Source organism: Syzygium oleosum, unplaced genomic scaffold (assembly GCF_021117445.2).
Source record: "Syzygium oleosum isolate NSW1041296 unplaced genomic scaffold, Sole_v2.1 Sole_v2.29, whole genome shotgun sequence".
Lineage (NCBI taxonomy): Eukaryota > Viridiplantae > Streptophyta > Magnoliopsida > Myrtales > Myrtaceae > Syzygium > Syzygium oleosum.
In genome coordinates this window covers 1892099-1901735 of record NW_026607513.1, presented here as the reverse complement: position 1 = coordinate 1901735, position 9637 = coordinate 1892099, and positions in this window count along the sequence as shown.

Genomic DNA, 9637 nt, shown 5'->3' with positions numbered 1-9637 from the left:
TAATAAATAATCATACTGGAATCATGTTTGGAAGCAACATAAGTCATCACAATGATAACCACAACCAAAGCTGTCAAAGGAATGATGAGCTGTAGTAAGTATTTCAGGTAGAAATTCGATACGCTCCCATCGATATCACTTAATACCGTAATAGCCATTGCTCTTTCAGATAAAGGTTCTAGGCCCGTACTCCCTTGTTATGAAGGACTACCATCCTCACCCGTTTTAGCCTTAGCCTTAGCCTTCCCCTATCATCAACCTTCCCCTCATCAGGAATGTCGACGACCGCGCTGTCGGGCAGAGTTTCATTGGCACACTTGGTGAGAACAAAGAGTATGTAAAATGCAAAGAGGGACATTCCAAATCTATGGTCTCACCTATCTTAATTGATCTAATGTTCAGAATAAAGATGAAATTAATTATTTATACTCTATCTGCCTAAAAGCATAGATTTGGCTCATAGAATCCCCATCTTATGGCTCATAGAATCTCCATCTTATGGCTCTGGAGATCAGATGCTGTCTGACATGGATTTGCATCTTCAAACAAGACTTTCTGAATTCAAAATACTTCATCACACAACAGAAGAGGAAGGTTGAGGAGTAGAAAGTAGACTCTGAGATGCTTCCGAGGGAATACTACTCGGGTAGAGTTTCAATGGCATACTTGATGAGAACAGAGAGTATTAAAATGCGAAGAGGGATATTCCAAATCTATGGTCTTACCTATCTTAATTGATCTAATGTTCATAATAAAGATGAAATTAATTCTCTATACTCTATCTGCCTAAAAACATACATAAAAGTTCAAAAAGTTTACCTTAAACTATCAAATATCGGAGAAGCTAGAGTAGAGAGGTGTCGGAGGTCCCGGAGGTACCGGAGCTACCAGAGTCTTACCTATTCGAACACATCAGAAAATTATTTATTGTACATGAAGGGAAACAAAGCAACATTAATACATAATCGAACCGGAATCATGTTTGGAATCCACATAAGTGATCACAATGATGATCACAACCAAAGCTGTCAAAGGAATGATGAGCTGCAGTAAGTACCTTAGGTAGAAATTCGATATGCTCCCATTGTCACTTAATGCCGCAATAGCGATCGCTCTTTCAGATAAAGTTTCTACGCCCATACTCTCTTATTGTGAAGGATTACCAACCTCACCCGTTTTAGCCTTACCCCTATCATCAACCTTTCTCTCATCAGAAATGTTGACGACCGCACTGTCAGAATCCTCCCTCTCATTAGCCTTTTGATCCATTTCGTTTTTGTCGACCAAGCTGTCTGGCTCCTCCCTCTCCTGATCCTTAGCCCTCTTCTGATGTGTTTCAATTTTGCCGACCAAGCTGCCAGCCTCCTCTCACGTTGCCCTTAACCTTCTTAACAAACTTGCAGACAGCCTCAACATATTTAGGATCTTCGAATAGTAAATGCAAAATTCAACAATCAACCCAACCCCAAGTTGCACCACTGCCACGATTACCCAATTACGATACTCACGATGAGCTTCTAGCATCGAGCCAAGCACGTTATAGAGCAGTACGTAAAGGCCCAGATGCGTAATGTATGTGTAGATCACATTGTTGCCCTTCTCCTCTAAGTCCACCTGTTCCTTTAGCAGTTGACGTTTTAATGATTGATTTTTTCTTCAATCGATACAATTAAGGCCTCTGTGGTTGGTTTTGCATTTGATGTCTCGGCCATGTTACTGTTTTAGATAATTAAAACGGGATATTCTACTTGAGAATATCATCCAATATGATACTCAAATGAGTGAAAATAACTCAACTTACTCAGTATAATAAATGAATAAACTTTAAGGCAGAACACACCAACAGAACGGCCCTTTTGTCACGAAAATTACAGTTACACCTTCTATAGCTTGGATTGTATATATTTCAAGCTGGGAGCAGGTAACAATTAAAATCAAATGGATCCCAAACCCATCTATATCAAAACCAGCCGAAATTCACCTAGACCAAGCAATTTCAGAATCACAAAGCCCACTCACGCCCATAGCTCGTCTAGTTCAATTAAACCCATATTATTATCTATAACTTTCATTCTTTTCTGCGTTATTTCTATTTTTATTACCGACCTTCTCTGGTCCATCGTCTTCCTCAAATTAGAAGTTGTCAAAATCTGCCTACTGACTCCAGAACCTCAGAGTTCACATTGTCTACAGCTCGGATTGTATATATTTTAGATTGGGAGCATGTAACAATTAAAATCAAATGGATCCTAAACCCATCTTTATCGAAACTAGAAGTTGTCAAAATCTTCCTACTGACTCCAGAACCTTAGAGTTCACAACTGGGTATAAAAAACACCTCAATGTCTACAGCTTGGATTGTATACATTTCAAACTAGAAGCAGGCACATCCCAGACCCATCTTACATCGAAACTAGAAGTTGTCAAAATCAATCTACTGACTCCAGAACCTCAGAGTTCACAATTGGGAATAAAAAAACACGTCAATGTCTACAGCTCGGATTGTATATATTTCAGACTGGGAGTAGGCAACAATTAAAATCAAATGGATCCCAAACCCATCTATATTAAAACCAGCCGAAATTCACCTAGACCAAGCAATTTTAGAATCAAAAAGCCTACTCATGTCCACAGCTCGTCTAGTTCAATTAAACCCATCTTATTATCTATAACTTTCATTCTTTTCTGCGTTATTTCTATTTTTATTACCGACCTTCTCTGGTTCATTGTCTTCCTCAAACCAAAAGTTGTCAAAATCAGCCTACTAACTCCAGAACCTCAGAGTTCACAATGTTTACAGCTCGGATTGTATATATTTCAGACTGAGAGCAGGCAACAATTAAAATCAAATGGATCCCAAACCCATCTATATCAAAATCAGCTGAAATTCACCTAGACCAAGCAATTTCATAATCACAAGCCCACTCACGCCCACAGCTCGTCTAGTTTAATTAAACCCATCTTATTATCTATAACTTTTATTCTTTTCCGTGTTATTTCTATTTTTACTTACCTTCTTGGGTCCATCGTCTTCCTCAAACCAGAAGTTGTCAAAATCAACCTACTGACTCGAGAACCTCAGAGTTCACAATGTCTACAGCTTGGATTGTATGTATTTCAAACTGGAGCAGGCAAATCCCAAACCCATCTATATCGAAACCAGAAGTTGTCAAAATCAACCTACTGACTCCAAAACCTCAGAGTTCACAATGTCTGCGGCTCGGATTGTATATATTTCAGACTGGGAGCAGGCAAATCCCAAACCCAGCTATATCGAAATCAGAAGTTGTCAAAATCTGCCCATTGACTCCAGAACCTCAAAGTTCACAACTTGTCTACCGATTCCAATCACTGGATTACCACCATTCACCGACCGTATATGGGAGATACACACACGATTCATATTCTATTCCACCTGTTCTCATAAGCAACCATTATCAATCACCACATGAAATCACAGAACAAGAAATGGAGGAAATACAAAAGAGCGTTGAGGTCTTGGTACCGAGTCATCCAAAAAGCAGAACCGAGTATGGTCGTGATTGATGAAGTACGGATGGTAGAACGAGACAATCCAATTGTTCGAAGATGATCGTGACAGGAATGATAACAAATCCGACGAAAATGTAGGATTCCTCCTTCTTCTTTTACAACGCGTTCCTCCTCCTCCTCCGACGAATCGCTCTTCCTCCTTAGGATTTCTTGTGGAAATGCAAAAGAGAGTTGAGGTGTTGGTACCAAGCATAGTCGTGATTGACAAAGCACGGATGGTAGAATGAGACAATCCGATTGCTTGGAGATCATCGTGATAGGAATGGCAAGGAATCCGGTGAACATGTAGGACTCCTCCTTCTTCCACAACGCGTTCCTCCTCCTCCTCCTCCTCCTCCTCCAACGAACCTCTCTTCCTCCTCAAGGTTTCTCATGGATTCCTTTCCGAGCAAAAAAAGGGGCTTTAGAACTGGAAGTGATGTCGGCGTAACCAAATGAAATGGAATATGATGTGGATTTGGAACTGAAATGGAGTCGGTGTAAGATGATGTGATGGTGTGGACTCATCTCAAATTTTCCGCCCTTGCTACTCTTCTTCCCTCCTCCTCCGACGAACCTCTCTTTCTCCTCAAGGTTTCTCGTGGATTCCTTTCCGAGCGAAAAAAGGGGCTTTGGAACTGGAAGTGATGTCGGCGTAACCAAATGAAATGGAATATGGTGTGGATTTGGAACTGAAATGGAGTCGGCGTAAGTTGATGTGATGGTGTGGACTCATCTGAAATTTCCCGCCCTTGCTGCTCTTCTTCCCTCCTCCTCCGACGAACCTCTCTTCCTCCTCAAGGTTTCTCGTGGATTCCTTTCCGAGCGAAAAAAGGGGCTTTGGAACTGGAAGTGATGTCGGCGTAACCAAATGAAATGGAATACGGTGTGGATTTGAAACTGAAATGGAGTCGGTGTAAGATGATGTGATGGTGTGGACTCATCTCAAATTTCCCGCTCCTCCTCCTCCCCCTCCTCCTCTGACTCGGGAAGGTTTCTGTGGATTCCTTTCCAAGTGAAAAAAAGGGGCTTTGGGCTGGAGTGGAAGTGACGTCGGCGTAACCAAATTAAATGGAATATGGTGTGGATTTGGAACTGAAATGGAGTCGGCGTAAGATGCTGTGATGGTGTGGACTCATCTCAAATTTTCTGCTCCTCCTCCTCCGACGACGAACCTCTCTTCCTCCTCAAGGTATCTTGTGGATTCCTTTCTGAGTGAAAAAAAGGGCTTTGGAACTGGAAGTGATGTCGGCGTAACCAAATGAAATGGAATATGGTGTAGATTTGGAACTGAAATGGAGTCGGCGTAAGATGATGTAATGGTGTGGACTCATCTCAAATTTCCCGCTCCTCCTCCTCCTCCTCCTCCGACGAACCTCTCTTCCTCCTCAAGGTTTCTCGTGGATTCCTTTCCGAGCGTAAAAAGGGGCTTTGGAACTGGAAGTGATGTCGGCGTAACCAAATGAAATGGAATTGTCACGACCTAACCCTCGAGGGCCTCCTCGGGAGAAATAGGTTTAGAGGTATTTTATTGGACTCTCCCTAAGTCCATACCTCGCGTGACATTGGTCGTTTAAATCTATTTGTTCAATAGGAGCCGCCACTAGCCATGATTAAGGGTTAGCTAGAAATCCTAATCGAGATGCGGGAGTGTCATCTCGAAAACATACGCAACCAGAGATTCTTAGGGATCGGGGACTTGATTACACTAGTTTTTCAACTAATGCCCTTTCGGTACCTAAACTCGACTATTTGCTAACCAAAATACCACGGCAGTCTTATACTAATCGAGAATTTTGAATTTTCATCCTAACCATTCTAAAAGGGGAAAACAACAATCAATGAATTTAAAGTACACAATCAAATGAAATCAAAATAAAAGTGCACAAACAGCGACCTAGCATCGTCTCTAAAAAAACAATAAAAAAACCCTAGGGTAAAGCCCTAAAGGCTTATTCAATTTTGGGTTCAATTTTTGTTCAAGCCAAAAGTGCTTATTAAAAGTCCCAAACTAAGATAATTCTACATTTTTTTAGCTTTTCTCACATTTTTTATTTTTTTATTTTTTATTTTTGAATTTTCTGAATTTTTTTATTTTTTATTTTTATTTTTATATTATTTTTTATTATAGAAAAATGGACTTCGGACCCGGTCCGCTTAGCCGGTTTGACCCGGACGCTAACGGTCCAGTCAAACTCGCAATTCGGATCAGTTCTTGCGGCCCAGTCCGAATTTGGGTTTTTTTATTTTTGAATATTCTGAATTATTTTTATTTTTATTTTTATTTTTATTATAGAAAAATGGACTTCGGACCCGGTCCGCTTAGCCACCCGGACGCTAGCGGTCCAGTCAAACTCGCAATTCAGATCAGTTCTTGCGGCCCAGTCCGAATTTGGGTCTCTTCTGATGGGCTATCAACAATTCAAGCCCAAGTTTTCCAACTTTTTTTTATTCATTTAGCCCAACTCCAAATTCAGCCCATTCACACTAAAATTGAGCCCTCCAGCCAGATTAGAATGCGATCTCATCTCCACTATATTCAACTCTTATTATTATTTTTTATTTCTAGTTTTTCTTTTCTTTCATTGTCTTTATTCCCTTTTCTCTGGTCTTCTTCCCCGATGGCTTTCTTTCTACGCCCTCATCTTCGCCTGAGAATAGCTATTTCACGTTTTCACAGAGAACACTTTTTTTCCGACGAACTCCATAGCACCATCAACTTCAACCTTCAATCGTCGACTTCAATTAACCGCAGCCGGCTAATGACCATCGGCCACTAGTTGGCCGACAGTTTCTACATCGCCGGACTAACTCCAGCGAGAAATTCTCAAACTCAAAAAATCACGTTAACTGCACGTGGGAAACATATATGCAAATCAAATCGTGAGATAGACTAACTGAAGCGGCCTCTAACCGCAGGCATCACTCCGGCAAAAATGGAATGGATCTCCGTCGAAGGTTCCATCAATGGCCGACTCGGAAAAATGATGAATATGCCACAAAATCAAGGAAAAACACAGATTCAGTATTGATTCATCAACCTAAGAACACATCAAGCATAAAAGAACGAGTTCTACGCACTGATTTCACAAAAATCAATTCGGTTCTTCTTTCAAGCATTTTGTCGAACATATGATATGCGATCTGAAAAACGAGATTCCGATTTGATTTCGATATGATTCTCAATCAACAAGTGATATACAGATGCCTAAATCATATTATTCTACAACAAATAGCCTTATTTCATGAGATTTTCACACAAACTCGAAAATCGAATCAACTTCTCTCGGCCAAAACAGTACATATAAGAGAAAGAAGTCTTACCTGGTTTGGAAGCAGCGTGAAGTCTTCACGATCGTCTTCGAACAGGAATGTGACAGCTCTGGGAGTCTTCTGGTGTGGCTAAACAGTGACGAACAACACCGACTCGCACTTCCGAAGTAACGAACCGTGGTGTCTCGTGTATCCGAAATGGTGATTCACAGGGATTGTTCTCCGGCGACGGTGAACAGACGATGGAAGAAGGGGAAAAGATTTGCCGGAATTCCTCCGCGCAAGCAGAGAAACCGAACGCTCTCCTCTTCAAAACCCTTCTTCCCCGGCGATTTTTCTTCTTCCCTCCCTTCCCTCTTCAGTCGAGTGAGTATATATCTTCCCGCGCCTCCACCGTGCATTCCGTTTTTCTGATAACGACTTCTACAGCTCAGCAAGCATCTAGAACCTTACCTGGATATGCTTCCATCACGTTTGTTTCGTCACCGCCATTCTCAATCACAGATGCACCCTCTGTTCGTCACCATCTTCTGCTCACAAGTGTGAGCAAGCAAAAGGGGATCACAGGCGCGAGATTGGGGGTAAAAAGAAATGGGCTCAAAGGAAATAAATTGGGCTTAAAGACAAAAATAAAGAAAAGAGAAGAGGGGGCCAAATTCGGCCCAAACGAGGAAAGAAAGATAAGCCAAACGCGCAGTGGGCCGAATGCGCATATTAGGCCCAATCGGTCTTGGTAGAACAAGAGTTTTTTTTGTACTTATTTTTTTTATTTTTTTAAAATCGAGGTGTCAACAGGAATATGGTGTGGATTTGGAACTGAAATGGAGTCGGCGTAAGATGATGTGATGGTGTGGACTCATCTCAAATTTCCCGCCCCGGTTGCTCCTCTTGGGACGGGAAGTCTTTCAGAAAAATCCTTTTTTCTTCTTTCTTCCTTTTGTTATCTGATTTTTGAGTGTTTAAAAAATATATATATATATTTTCATTACATATAAAAAAAATTCACTTGTCGATAGTTTACAACGAAGCAAAATAGAAAATAGTTTAGTATCCACAAAAAAAGATAACTTACCTTCCTTCTTGGATATGAAAAGCCGGGAGGGATAATCGATAATTACATACGTCATCTCGTATTTAACTTATACGAGTAAATGTAATTGATCCATCTAATTCGATTGAAGTTAACCCGAAAAAATTGCGGATAACCTACCTTGTAATGTTATGGTAAAACGAGAACGTCAAAATGGGGTTTATTATTTCGTTTCGACGTGCTTTTTTTTCCTTCGACTCTTTTCGGCGAGATTATCAATTAACCCATTATGTTATATTCGTCTATCATTGGACATGGATATAATGAGCCGACCATATTTCGGTCTTATGCAGTGGAATCGGAATCGATTTTTCTCCTTCTTTTTCCCTTTTCTCGCCTATTATGGAGTTAGGGAGAGTTTAATAAAATACCTCTAAACCTACTTTCCCGAGACAGCTTTCGAGGGTTAGGTCGCAACAATTCTAGAAGAGAATGTATTCTATTACTTGAAAGTTAGATGATACAAATGAGGGAATAGCTCTCTATTTATATAAGAGTCGCTTTAATTACAACCATTGATCTCACTTCTCATCTAATGGTAGAGATTTAACCACCACATACCAATCTAACGGTGGGGATTCACTCACACCTTTCAATCTAATAATAGAGAGATTCAATCATCATCCAACCAATCTGATGATAGAGATACATATTGGTGGATATCAATCGTCGTCTCACGATCCAATCGTGGAGATTGAGTCTTGTCCGTTGATCCAATGGCCCTTGTCTCTTCGGATTGATGACTTGGCAATCCATTCGAGACATTCTCCCCTAGCCAAGTTATTTATGTGTGCTTCACCACCTACCAATCTAACGTGGGGATTCACTCGCACCTTTCAATCTAATGATAGAGAGATTCAATCATCGTCCAACCAATCCGATGATGGAGATACATCTTGGTGGATATCAATTCTCGTCTCATTATCCAATCATGGAGATTGAGTCCTATCCATCAATCCAATGATCCTTGTCTCTTCGGATTGATGACTTGGCAATCCGTCCGAGACATTCTCCCCTACCCAAGTTATTCATGTTTGCTTGTGTGCGCTCGCGCAACTGTTATCCATTGAACGTAGAAAATATCAAATAAATATAAATTTGTGATTGGACACATAAAATGTGGCGTGAAAATTTAAGATAAGATTTAGCTGAAAGACACTTCATTTTCATTCATTAATTGGAAAACGAATGGAAAAAAAGCTATATGACTTGATCTATCGGCGGACTGAATCAGATATCGGGCCTGAAATCCTTGCCTAGGTTCGCCAATTATTTGAAATATAGTTAATTTTCTTCACGAAATGATAGAGCCTGAGTGCGCCGTGGTGGGCCTTTGTGGGCCTGCTTGGGCCTAAGAAAGAAAATGCTATCTAGGCTCGTCCAAGAAATGCTTCGCACTTCTTTGACTCGGATGGGCCGCCAAGCCATGATCAAATCTATTGTTGTGCTCACAACACCTCTTGCTTAAAAACCAAGCCAGCCCCATGGAAATCCAAGCAAGTCAGTCTTCACCTTTTCGAAGAATTCTAGATTCATTTCACGACATTTTAGATTCAAAAATGAGTTGTTAAATTATATTACAAAGAAATTGGTCAATTGGGATTGAACCCATCTTCAATGCACCCAAACCCGACCTGGCCCGACCCGACTCGACCACCCGTGTGACAAGTCACACCGGTACATCTTCAATGCACCCAAACCAGTACATCTATGATAATTTTACCTTTCGTTAGTTTCCATTAA